Genomic DNA, 12862 nt, shown 5'->3' with positions numbered 1-12862 from the left:
CTTCACTCCAGAGATGCTGCCTGTCCCGCTGAGTTACTCCAGCTTTTAGTGTCTGTCTTCGGTTTAAACCAGCGTCTGCAGTTGCTTCTTACGCACAGGATGCCGCGTTGCAGGAGTATCTGCTCCACCGTGCCGCCCGAACAACATTGGGTCATTGAGATTATTTTGCGGCAACTGCTTCAAAAGCGTCAAATGCTTCCCTCGCTGCTGCTCTGAGAGACGTGTTGTGGAGAAAAGCAATCTGTGAGAGTGTCGTGTTATTTTTCTCCTCCAGAAGAAAGAAGCACAATGCCCATAGCACTCTGCAGCGTGTTCTCCATAGGATAACCACATTGCCTTGTAACTCTGCCCCATCCTGACTACGGGTGCTGCACTGTAAGGAGTTTGTACGTTCTCCCCGTGACCTGCGTGGGTTTTCTCCGAGATCTTCGGTTTCCTCCCACACTCCAAAGACGTACGGGTATGTAGGTTAATTTGACTGGGTAAATGTAAAACAATTGTCCCTAGTGTGTGTAGGATAGTGTTAATGTGCGGGGATCGCTGGGCGGCGCGGACTTGGTGGGCCGAAAAGGCCTGTTTCCGCGCTGTATATATATGATATGATATGATAACTCACGCTAGAGACCCTGGCCACTGAAATAAAATCAATGGTTTCTATTATTTCTCACTCAGATGACTTTTGTTCGCAAGTGTACCGTTTGATGTTTTGTTTTTGTTTGTTATATTTAAAATAAGGCATAGGAACCCTACTCCCCCCTCCCCCACCCCCCACCCACATTACATTCCAAAGCAGATGGAGGTTGTCTTCATGAGAAAGGAACACCGTTTCTGATCTCCGCCACTGAGCTCTGAGCCAACTCGGATAAGATTTCAGAAGATCTCTTCTGTCCCGTTCATGTGTTATTACAGTGAGTGTTAAATAAACAACATTTAGGGCGGCACGGTGGCGCAGTGGTAGAGCTATTGCCTTACAGCGCCAGAGACCCGGGTTCAATCCTAACTACGGGTGCTGTCTGAACGTTCTCCCCGTGACCAGCGTGGGTTTTTGTCCGAGGTACTTCGGTTTCCTCCCACACTCCAAAGACATGCAGGTTTGTAGGTTAATTGGCTTGGCGTAAATGTAAAATTGTCCCTAGTGTTAGTGAGCGGGGATCACTGGTCGGCGCGGACCCGGTGGGCCGAAGGGCCTGTTTCAGCGCCGTATCTCTGAACTAATCTAAACGAAACTAAGAGCACTCATCTAACGTGAGAAGCTGAGGTCAGTGATCCATGCTTTGCAATATCCACAGTGCATTTACCGAGGGATGGCGGGCTTGATTTGGACCAGATTGTTTGCGAATGAATCCCATCCTTCAATAAATAATCTCGCTATTTTAAATGCATCACCTTCATCTGGACCACTGCTCTTTGTTCAAATCTCGGGCTTTTGAGAATCTGAAAATGCATTTGAATGCCACGACGTAAAAATACATCACCAGCAGAGTGAAAGGACGGTAATAGGTTATTACACAGTGCATGGGCTTGCAAACAAGAACTCAAGGACAGACTTGTGACAGAGTTTAGTAATGCATCTAAAGCATAGGATTGCAGTCAAAGGCACAATCGGGTAGATCCCAAGTTTAATGCTGACTTCTTTGAAGCATACATTTCAACATTAAATTACATCAATGGTGCTTCATCTCAAGAATGCCATACAGATATAATAAGTGCTATATCAGGTATGAGATTGTATTTTCTCCCCCAATACCTGGACGATGGAGTGAATTACTTCGGCCTCTCTTTCAGTCGATTCCGACTAAGATGCTGTTACTGAGATAAATCCTGGCTTTGTCACGCTGCTCAGCTCAACGTGCTCCTCACAAAATAAAAATCGTTCGGCATTATGTTTTATTTCTTCCTGCTGCCAGAGTCTGCGTTGCCCGTGTGTGCAAGGGCACAGCGATGTTCAGCCATGACGACTGGCCTCTGTGCTCCCCTTCCCTTGCCGACATGTCTGTCTGGGGCCTCCTCCGTTGCACTGAAACTGGAGCAACAGCACCTCGTGTTCCACCTGCGTAGCTCACCACCCAACAGCATGAACGCAGGATGATCCAATTCCAAGTAATGCCTCCCTACTACCTCTCTCTTTCCTGTACCCCAACACCCATTTCTCCCACCATCTGCCACCCCCCCCACCAGTTACCCTTCTCCTTTCCCCTCCTTCCTACACTCAGTTTCCATCTCCAAACCCCACATTTCCCGTTCAACCCCCTCCCCCATCTGCTTTCTCTTCGCCTCCCGGCCCCATACACCCATCCATATTTCTCTCTCCAGTTAAACATTCCACTCCTCTTCTCTCTTAGTCTGATCCTCTTTTGCCTCCTTTACCCTTTGTCACTTACTCCACCCATCTGTCCATCGCCCCCTCCTCCCCTCACCTGCGTTACTCATCTCTTGCCGGGCTTTGCCCCACCCCCACCATTCTTTCTCAGTCTTCCTCCACCCTAGTCTGATCTGGTTGGAGTAAGCTTTCGAACCGAAGTGCCGCCTATTCATTCCGTTCACAGAGGCTGCCCGACCCACTGAGTTACTCCAGCACTTTAGTTCTGCTCAAGTTTCCAGCATCTGCAGTTCCTTATGTCACCTTGTGCTAGTTGATCTACACACGGGCGGGGGGAAAGATTTAATGGAACCCATTTTATGTAACACGCAACCAGAGGAGGTAGTTGAACCTGGTACAATGATAACAATAAAACATATTTGGGCAGGTACATGGATAGGAAAGGTTTAGAGGGATATGTGCCAGAAATGAGCAAATGGGCAACATGGTGGCGCAGCGGTAGAGCTATTGCCTTACAGTGCCAGAGACCTGGGTTCAATCCTGACTACGGGCGCTGTCTGTCGGGAGTTTGCACGTTCTTCCTGTGACCTGCGTGGGTTTTCTCCAGGTGCTCCTGTTTCCTCCTAACCTCCAAAGACGTACAGGTTTGTAGGTTAATTGGCTTCGGTAAAAATTGTAAATTGTCCCTAGTGTGTAGGATTTTTTAGATTTTAGATTTTAGATTTAGAGATACAGTGCGGAAACAGGCCCTTCGGCCCACCGGGTCCGTGCCGCCCAGCGATCCCCACACTATCCTACACATACTAGGGACATTTTTTACATTTTTTTTAATTAACCCAGCCAATTAACCTACATACCTGTACGTCTTTGGAGTGTGGGAGGAAACCGAAGATCTCGGAGAAAACCCACGCAGGTCACGGGGAGAGCGTACAAACTCCGTACAGTACAGCACCCGTAGTCAGGATCGAACCCGAGTCTCCGGCGCTGCATTCGCTGTAAGGCAGCAACTCTACCACTGCACCACCGTGCCGTTAGGCTTAGGGTTAGGGTTAGGGATAGTGTTAGTCTGCAGGGATCGCTGGTCGGTGTGGACTCGGTGGGCCGCAGGGCCTATTTCCACGCTGTATCCCTAAACTAAAGTAAATGGGACTAGCATGGATGGGGCATTTTGGTTAGCAGGAATGGGTTGGGCCGAAGGGCTTGTTTCATTGCTGTGTGACTCCATGGCTGAGTGAAGAGACCTCTTATAGCTGACCGGTCTGACTATAATGGTGTAAATGCTGCTGCCCAGTAATAATAATAGCACATTTTCAAGCCATGTTTGTCCCTTGCAGGCATCCTGCTCTCCTGATAACATCTCTCATTTCCCACCCTTCCCTTGGTTTTCTTTACATACCAAATTTGCTTCCTAGAGTTAAACCAGCTTGAAAATCAGATTGCTGTTGTTAATTAGAACAGGAAGCGATTAACAGCTTTGAAGACTCCATAGCAAAGCTTCATGCTGAGGCTTCAGTTTAAGCTCTTCAAAGCTTTTGAAAAGATCATAGTCATTCAAGGTTCACGACTATTGAGGCTGCAGTCTCTTTTGTTTGTTCGAGGTTCTGTTCTACATGAAAGAAATCCCAACATCAGAGGACCTTTAACAGTACCTAATGGCATCTAAGACTTGTTGGGGTCTTAAACTCTCAAAGTTTAGTCCCCCAGTTTACGACAGATTGATCCCAACACCATTTTGATTAAGAACAAATCTCCATCTACAGAGCAATCGATCGGAGTCTTTCAGCGAGTCAGGGGCAGGTAAACGAAAATCAGCTCCCATCAGAGACAGGATCCACAGCTGCAGCATTACTGAACAAGAAACTCATTACGCGCGTCACCCTAGAAACCAGTTTAGAAAAAAACTCATCTCTATAAACCTGGATAAAGTAATCTGAAATTACATTTGTTGGAGAGCAGGGAACAGAAACAGCGGCAGCGAGATTGTGAAATGCGTTTTCATTTCATATGGGACTCAAAAGAAATCCCAAAGCAGGAAAAGAGCTTGTGCTGCGAAGCTGGGAGATAAAATAAACTGATTCCTCATACACAAAAGTAAATTATTCCTCGTATAAATCGATACCAACATCCAACTTATTTCAGAATTCAGTGTCTTGCTGGAATAGCAACGGACTCATTACAGGCTTATCACCAGAACACATACACAAAGCCTTCATGCCTTGCCTTCTAAGTGTTATCTGGGCTGTCTCGGTGGAATCATCGACATGTTTGGTTGAGGGTGGGTTCGGACACTCAGCTCATGAAATGTTCCTTCTGTCAGAGGCAAGGTGGAGAATGGAGTCATTGCTCACATACCAGGTGCACTTTTTATTTGCTTATTGACATCAGGAGAGGATGATGCATTTAATTCCCCCACTCCATCCCTTTCTGTTCACTATCCATCTCCATTGAGTCACACAGCATGGAAATAGACCCCTCAGTCCAACTTACCCACACCGTCCAACATGTCCCATCTACATTAGTCCCACCTGCCTGTGTTTCGCCCACTTCCCTCGAAACCTGTCCTATCCATGTCTGAGGACAATGGACAATAGACAATAGACAATAGGTGCAGGAGGAGGCCATTCGGCCCTTCGAGCCAGCACCGCCATTCAATGTGATCATAGCTGATCATTCTCAATCAGTACCCCATTCCTGCCTTCTCCCCATACCCCCTGACTCCGCTATCCTTAAGAGCTCTATCTAGCTCTCTCTTGAATGCATTCAGAGAATTGGCCTCCACTGCCTTCTGAGGCAGAGAATTCCACAGATTCACAACTCTCTGACTGAAAAAGGTTTTCCTCATCTCAGTTCTAAATGGAAGGTCTCGACCCGAAACGTCACCTATTCCTTTTCTCCGGGGATCCCACCTGACCTAATGTGTAGCTCCAGCATTTTGTGTCTATCCATCTACCTGTCTAATTGTTTCTTAAGTGTTCGATAGTCCCAGCCTCAACTATCTCCACTGGCAGCTCGTTCCATACACCCACAACCCTTTCTTTATTGAAAAGCTGACATTCAATACTCAAAGGGTGTGGGACTTTTACAGGTGAGGCATTAAGTTGGGGCCCCTCTGGTCTCTTGGATGGATACAAAATACCCCATGGCGTTATTTTGAAGAATAAAATGAATGTTATCCCTAGGGTCTAGCTAATATTTATCTGTCATCAATGAGGATGAAAGCCTTTGACCAGTACTGTTCTGCAGGGATCATTGTCAGGTCCACAGTTAATTGTCATCTGCATTAGCTATTTGAATGAGACTGTAGAAGCAAAGAACTGCAGATGGACACAAAATGCTGGAGTAACTCAGCAGGGCAGGCAACATCTCTGGAGAAAAGGAATGGGTGACGTTTTGGGTCAAGACCCTTCTTCAGAAGGAACTGCAGATGCTGGTTTAAAAAAAAGACACAAAGTGCTTGAGTAACTGAGTGGGTCAGGCAGCATCTCTGGAGAACATGGATGTGAGGTTTCAGGTTGGGACGGGTTTCTGATGAAGGGTCCTGACCTGAAACGTCACCTATCCATGTTCTCCAGAGATGTTGCCTGACCCGCTGAGTTACTCCAGCTTTTTGAGTTACTCCAACAGTTTGTGTCTTGCAATGTTCATACTTGTAATGGGTTGTAATCTACCCAAGCGGAATGTGAGGTGCTGTTCCTCGGGTTTGTGTGTGGCCTCACTCTGCCAGTGGACGAGCCTCAGGACAGAAAAGTCAATATGGGAATGCGAAGGGGAGTTAAAATAGTTGGCAACCGGAGGTTCATCCGGGGGGGGGGGTAGTGAAATGGTCACCATGTCTACTCTTGGCCTTGCTGATGTCTTGGTCTTGGTCTGGCCACATCAGGAGCACCAAGTGCAGTAGCGGAGGGTGGACAAGGTGCATGTGAACCTCTGTCTCACCTGGAAGGGCTGCTGGGGCCCTGGATGGGAGTGAGGGGACAGGTGTAGGGGCAGATGTTACATCTCCTGCTGTTAAAAGAATAAGTACTCGTGGAGGGGTGGTTATGGTGGGAAGGATTTTCAAGAGTCCACTTTATATCACAGCTGAGAAGGTTGTTGGTTGCAACCATCCGCCCATTGACGAACTGTACACTGCAAGGGGCAGGAAGTGAGCGGGCAAGATCATCTCTGACCCCTCTCACCCTGGCCACAAACTCTTTGAAGCACTTCCCTCTGGAAGGCGACTCCGGACTGTCAAAGCAGCCACAGCCAGACATAAAAACAGTTTTTTTCCACGAGTGGTAGTTCAACTCAATATCCAAAGTCTGTAGTCACTTTTTTGCTCTGGTTTATTTTCACCCACATGTTTAGACCATAATGGTGTACCCTTATTGTTTTGATGTGTTTATGGTTTAGTCTTAATTGTTAACTGTGTGTTTGTGTTGTCATTTGTGAGCGGAGCGCCAAGGCACATTCCTTGTATGTGCACATACTTGGCCAATAAACCTATTCATTCATAATGACCTACATCATACTTTAAGGCTGGGAATCTTTAGAAGCATGATTGTGAGTGAGAAGGATGTTACTGGCAAAGCTCAATGAGATTTGTACTGAAGTCTTCATGCTTTGGGTTGAAGTTAATTTACATTTATGCGAACAATCAGAGCCTTTGAAAAAAAAGTTGTCAACCACTGCTCTATCAATGGGATAACCTGCAAAACCAAAGTAGATCAAAAAGAGATTCACAGCTCTGACAGAGAAACATGTTGCAGTCAAAGCTGCCTAATTGGGTGTTTCTTCACAGCAGATATTTCCTTTGTCTCCCAATTGATTCCCAATCTGTTCCAAATTCCACACAATAAATTTTTGGCACTGTCAATTGTTGGAAGCAGGAATGGAGTACGACAGAAATGATCGATAACCCTCTTGTCACCAAAGGCAGACACAAAATGCTGGAGTAACTCAGTGGGACAGGCAGCATCTCTTCTATTTAAACCAGCATCTGGAGTTTTTTCCTACACCTCTTGTCACCATCAAAGGCTTGCTGTCAACATTGATCATTTTTTCTTGAAATAGCTCTCTCATTTCTTGAGTTAGATCATATTCCAGCAACTCACTGAGGGACAAATCCATACTTTATATCTCATATGTTAAGGATGTATTCCTGATCTTCCAATCCACCTCGTTATGACACTTGCACTTTTTTAATATCTACATTTTCTCTGTAGTTGTAACGCTATACTTTGCACTCCATTTCCTTTCTCTTTTGCACTAGCTGTTGTAGTCCTTACAATACGTATGGTATAATCTAGCTGGATAGCATGCAAACCTGTATCTCAACACCCGTAACATTAATAAACCCACTCCAAACAAATACATACACCGATCAGCCAAAACATTATGACCACTGACAGGCGAAGTGAATAGCATTGATTATCTCGTTACAATGGCACCTGTCAAGGGGTGGGATATATTAGGCAGCAAGTGAACGGTCTGTTCTTGAAGTTGATGTGTTGGATGCAGGAGAAATGGGCAGGAGTAAAGACCTGAGCGACTTCGACAAGGGCCAAATTGTTATGGCCAGATGACTGGGTCAGAGCATCTCTGAAACGACAAGGCTTGTGGGGTGCTCCCGGTCAGCAGTGGTGAGTACCTACCGACAGTGGTCCGAGGAGGGACAAACCACAAACCGGCGACAGGCAGGGTGTTGGGCGCCCAAGGCTCATCGATGCGCGAGGGCAACGAAGGCTATCCCGTCTGGTCCGAACCGACAGAAGGTCGACTGTGGCACAAGTCACAGAAAATGTTAATGGTGGTCACGGGAGGAATGTGTCACAATACACAGTGCATCGCACCCTGCTGCGTATGGGGCTGCACACGGAGGACCAACAGCATATTAGGCAGGTGGTCACAATGTTTTGGCTCATCAGGTCACAATGTTTTGGCTGATCGTGAGAAGGCATTGAACTTCAGTAATAACCACCCCTCCACAGTTGATTGCTGAAAGGGTGGATTGAGTCGAATCCATCGCCAACAGCACATGAAAACAAAAGTGACCTTTCTTGAGTCGAGAAATTTATCAAATCCTGCTATAACTTCGGGAGATTTAATGTAATTTTACCCGCATTTATCCTTTGGAATTTTAATGATTTTTAGATAACTTCTAATTCTTTTAATCAATTAAATGTAGTTCATGTTTTGCTAAAGGGCTTCGACCATCAAAGTCATATTGAGTTGGAAAAGTGCAACAACTCATTGTCATTCGATGTCCGATGGGTTTTATTTATAGTGTACCGACTGGCACATCTAAAAAGTTAAAAGTCATTTTGTCTATTTTGTCAATTGTCTATTTTGTTTTCCAGCCATGTAATATGTATGTTTATTAATCATGTGTAGGAAGCAAAAGTAAAAAACCATGGAAAAAAAAGTTTAAAAACCATACAAAAATAATAATGTGTACATATTTTTGGTCTACAAAGAATGCACTGTTGAAGATCATCAAGGTGAAGATCTGGGGACTGGGCCTCAGATTCCACCACCTAATGTCCTTACTACTGTGGACTGATCTGCTTAATGATGGGGAGAAAGCTAACGGACCATAAGCCTATTCCAGTAGATCTGGGGGCTCCATTTGGAGGATCAGGTCCATCTCCAGCACATTTCAAGTCATTTTCTTTTTTCACTTTGATATGTCATGGTGGCGCAACGGTTTAGTTGCTGCCTGACAGCGCCAGAGACTCGGGTTCAATCCTGACTGTGGGTGCTGTCTGTATGGAGTTAGTACGGTCTCCCCGTGACCTTGTGTGTTTTCTCTGGGTGATCCGGTTTCCTCCAAAGATGTACAGGTTTTCAGGTTAATTGGCTTCTGCAAATTTTCCTTAGTGCATAGGATAGTGCTAGTGTACGGGGATTTATTCACAAAATAATGGAGTAACTCAGCAGGTCAGGCAGCATCTCAGGAGAGAAGGAATGGGTGACGTTTCAGGTCGAGACCCTTCTTCAGACTGAGACCCTTCGGGCAATCTGAAGAAGGGTCTCGACCCGAAACGTCATCCATTCCTTCTCTCCTGAGATGCTGCCTGACCTGCTGAGTTACTCTAGCATTTTGTGAATAAATACCTTTGATTTGTCCCAACATCTGCAGTTATTTTCTTACACTAGTGTATGGGGATCGCTGGTCGGCGTGGACTCAGTGGGCTGAAGGTCCTGTTTCCACGCTGTATCTCTAAAGTCTAAAGTCTAATATCATATCATATCATATCATATATATACAGCCGGAAACAGGCCTTTTCGGCCCTCCAAGTCCGTGCCGCCCAGCGATCCCCGCACATCAACACTATCCTACACCCACTAGGGACAATTTTTACATTTTTACATTTACCCAGCCAATTAACCTACATACCTGTACGTCTTCTTTGCACACTTTCAATTCCAGTGCAAGATCTCAACTTGAAACATTGACCATCCCAGTGCCTCTACAGATGCCGTCTGGACCAGCCATTTGTGTTTAGCTCCAGGTGGATCCCCAATCCAGGCATAGTTGAGGAAAAATTACACGACCCAGAGGAATGTGATGGGATGTCATTGATAAAAGCAAATTGCAGCTTGCCTCACCACTATGCAATTTAACATCCTATAAACATACCACTATGACAGAGAATTGTCTGTATTGTGTGACATTATGTCCGACAAGCTCCTGTTGATTTGCCTCTGTCAACCGCAGTGTATTAGACAGCTGCAGTAATTGTCATGATGTGTGAGGAAATCATAGACCGCATCGGCTGGGTGTTGATGGTCACTTGCAGGTGGTAAATGGACACAAGTAACAGTGGTCGTGAAAGGACACAAAGTGCTGGAGTAACTCAGTGGGTCAGCCAGCATGGCTGGAGAATGTGGAGAGGTGACGAAGGGTCGGGGCTCTTCCTCAATTGAGTTTAGTTTAGTTTAGTTTAGTTTAGAGATACAGTCCAGAGTCCACGCTGACCAGCGATCCCCGTTAGGTAGGTTAAGGTAGGTTAAGCCAATTAACCTACAAACCTGTACATCTTTGGAGGGTGGGAGGAAAACAAAGATCTCGGAGAAAACCCATGTGGTCACGGGGAGAACGTACAAACTCTGTACAGACGGCACCCGTAGTCGGGATCGAACCCGGGTCTCCGGCGCTGCAAGGCAGCAACTCTACCGCTGCACCACCGTGCCACCCTCAAATGTGCACGCAAGCACACATACAAACACGCACACACACGCACATGGATGCACATACACACACACACACACACATGCAAGCACAAACACACGCGCGCGCACGTTTATAATTAATTAATCCAGCCACACCCAGTACATGAGGAAATCTATGAGCATAATTTCATCACTCTCCCCCACTCTGTGAGTTTGGCTGTGAGTGAAAGTGTGTTCGTTGCTGTGGAGAAACTGGCTGGATTACTGCAGCACAGTCAAAGTCTGCCTTGATTTAAAGAAGAGGATGTGATCGTATCATCATCAACATGTGTTGAATGGATTTCATTGCTGAGCTCAGCATGTTATACCATGTTGTGTTATGCTCCAGGTCTGGATGCCTGTAGCCTCTTTAGGTTGGCCCCTGTTCCCATCCACTACACTGACTGAGTGAGACACGTAGGTAATATGAGAGGAATGTTGGCTAATGATAGTGAAAGGAGTGCCATTTCTCTGAACACAAAGAACACTGTGCAGCCGTTGCTGCTTGGAATGTCACGCGAGAGTGATGTTCTGCAAATGAAGGGTGTCAGTGTATGATGGACACGGAGCATCAGTCAAGTCCAACCCACGCTCACATTTGCCACTCTTACCCACCCAGTCAGGATCTCCACCGTATTAAGCTGTTGGTTCAGTCCCTCCTTGTTTGACCTCCAGTGATAGAGGAAAAACTCATCAGAGGCACAGAACGAGGAGGTTTGATCAGCTCCAGGCTGTGGGGAGGAAGCCTTGAACTTACTTTGAACCCTGGGAAGGCATATGTTACTTGCGAACAAACTAGGGGGGGGGGTTCCCCTCAGTTCTATAAAGGCTTGGTCGGGATGAAAGAAATACCTAATCTTTTAGCTTCTGGACTTCATTAACTGCAAGGGCTGTCATTTCCTGGCACTGCAGCGTATCATGTAAGACTGACAGGGGTTTCATCCCCTTTCTTGCAATTCTTTTACAAAACCGTCCCCATCTCCGTCTCCTCCACCGCCTCACTTCGATCCTCTGTCTTCGCCAGAGGCCCTGTCGCCAAGGGAAACTTTGCCCAAGGGGGCGAGTGTGGATAGACCTCTCTGAGATCCCCCCCCCACATGCACCACTGTGGGAGAGAGGAGGTGGGTGCAAAGCTTATCCCTCTCATGTCATTTGCATGAGCGTTCACGGTTGTAAACGTACTGCATTCTGGAGATCTTACCACTGAGCGTTACAACTAGGGATGTCAACTTCCTTACTCCCAAATAAGGGGCAAAAGGTAATGTCACTGCCCCGCGCCCCACGTGACCTCACCCAGCCAGAGGCCACGTGCTCCCGCTCCACCAATGGCGGCCGCCCGGGCCGGGAGGCGGGTTACTACGCAACCTCCGTCAGGCATCACCTGGGCCTCCGGGCCTACACTGTCCGGGCCCACAGCGGCCTCTGGGCCTACACTGTCCGGGCCTACAGCGGCCTCTGGGCCTACACTGTCTGGGCCTACAGCGGCCTCTGGGCCTACAGTGTCCTGGTCTACAGCGGCCCGCCGGGCCTACAGTGTCCGGACCTACAGTGTCCGGGCCTACAGTGTCCGGGCCTACGGCGACCCCCGGGCCTAATAAGGGACAAGGGAAGTCCCGTACGGGACAAACTAATTTAGCCCAATATATGGGATGTCCCGGCTAATTCGGGACAGTTGGCAACCCTAATTACAACCCCACTGTCTCGTGTGCTTTACACTATGGCATACAAGTCCGGAGAGGGCTCTCGACCTGAAACGTCACCCATTCCTTCTCTCCAGAGATGCTGCCTGTCCCGCTGAGTTACTCCAGCATTTTGTGTCCACCTTTGGTTTAAACCAGCATCTGAGGTTCCTTCCTAAACAAACGTCAGTGCCCAGTCCATTTATTGTAAAGTGATGGAAGGAACTGCAGATGCTGGTTTAAGCCAAAGATAGACACAAAATGCTGGAGTAACTCAGCGGGACAGGCAGCATCTCTGGAGAGAAGGAATGGGTGACGTTTCGGGTCAAGTCCCTTCTTCGGACTGGTTAGGGATAAGGAAAACGAGAGATATAGACGGTGATGTAGAGAGATAAAGAACAATGAATGGAAGATAGGGGTGGGAGCTGCTTTACGTCCTCATTGTCCACCCTGAGTAGTTCTACGGGGCGGGCAAAGTATAGCGTCAACTACGGTACTCTGAAGCACCAAATGCCACTTTTGATTGGTATAGTTGACATATGAAACATAGAAACATAGAAACATAGAAAATAGGTGCAGGAGGAGGCCATTCGGCCCTTCGAGCCTGCACCGCCATTCAATATGATCATGGCTGATCATCCAGCTCAGTAACCTGTACCTGCCTTCTGTC

Source organism: Rhinoraja longicauda, chromosome 35, assembly GCF_053455715.1.
Source record: "Rhinoraja longicauda isolate Sanriku21f chromosome 35, sRhiLon1.1, whole genome shotgun sequence".
Lineage (NCBI taxonomy): Eukaryota > Metazoa > Chordata > Chondrichthyes > Rajiformes > Arhynchobatidae > Rhinoraja > Rhinoraja longicauda.
Note: the sequence above shows the minus strand (reverse complement) of the source record.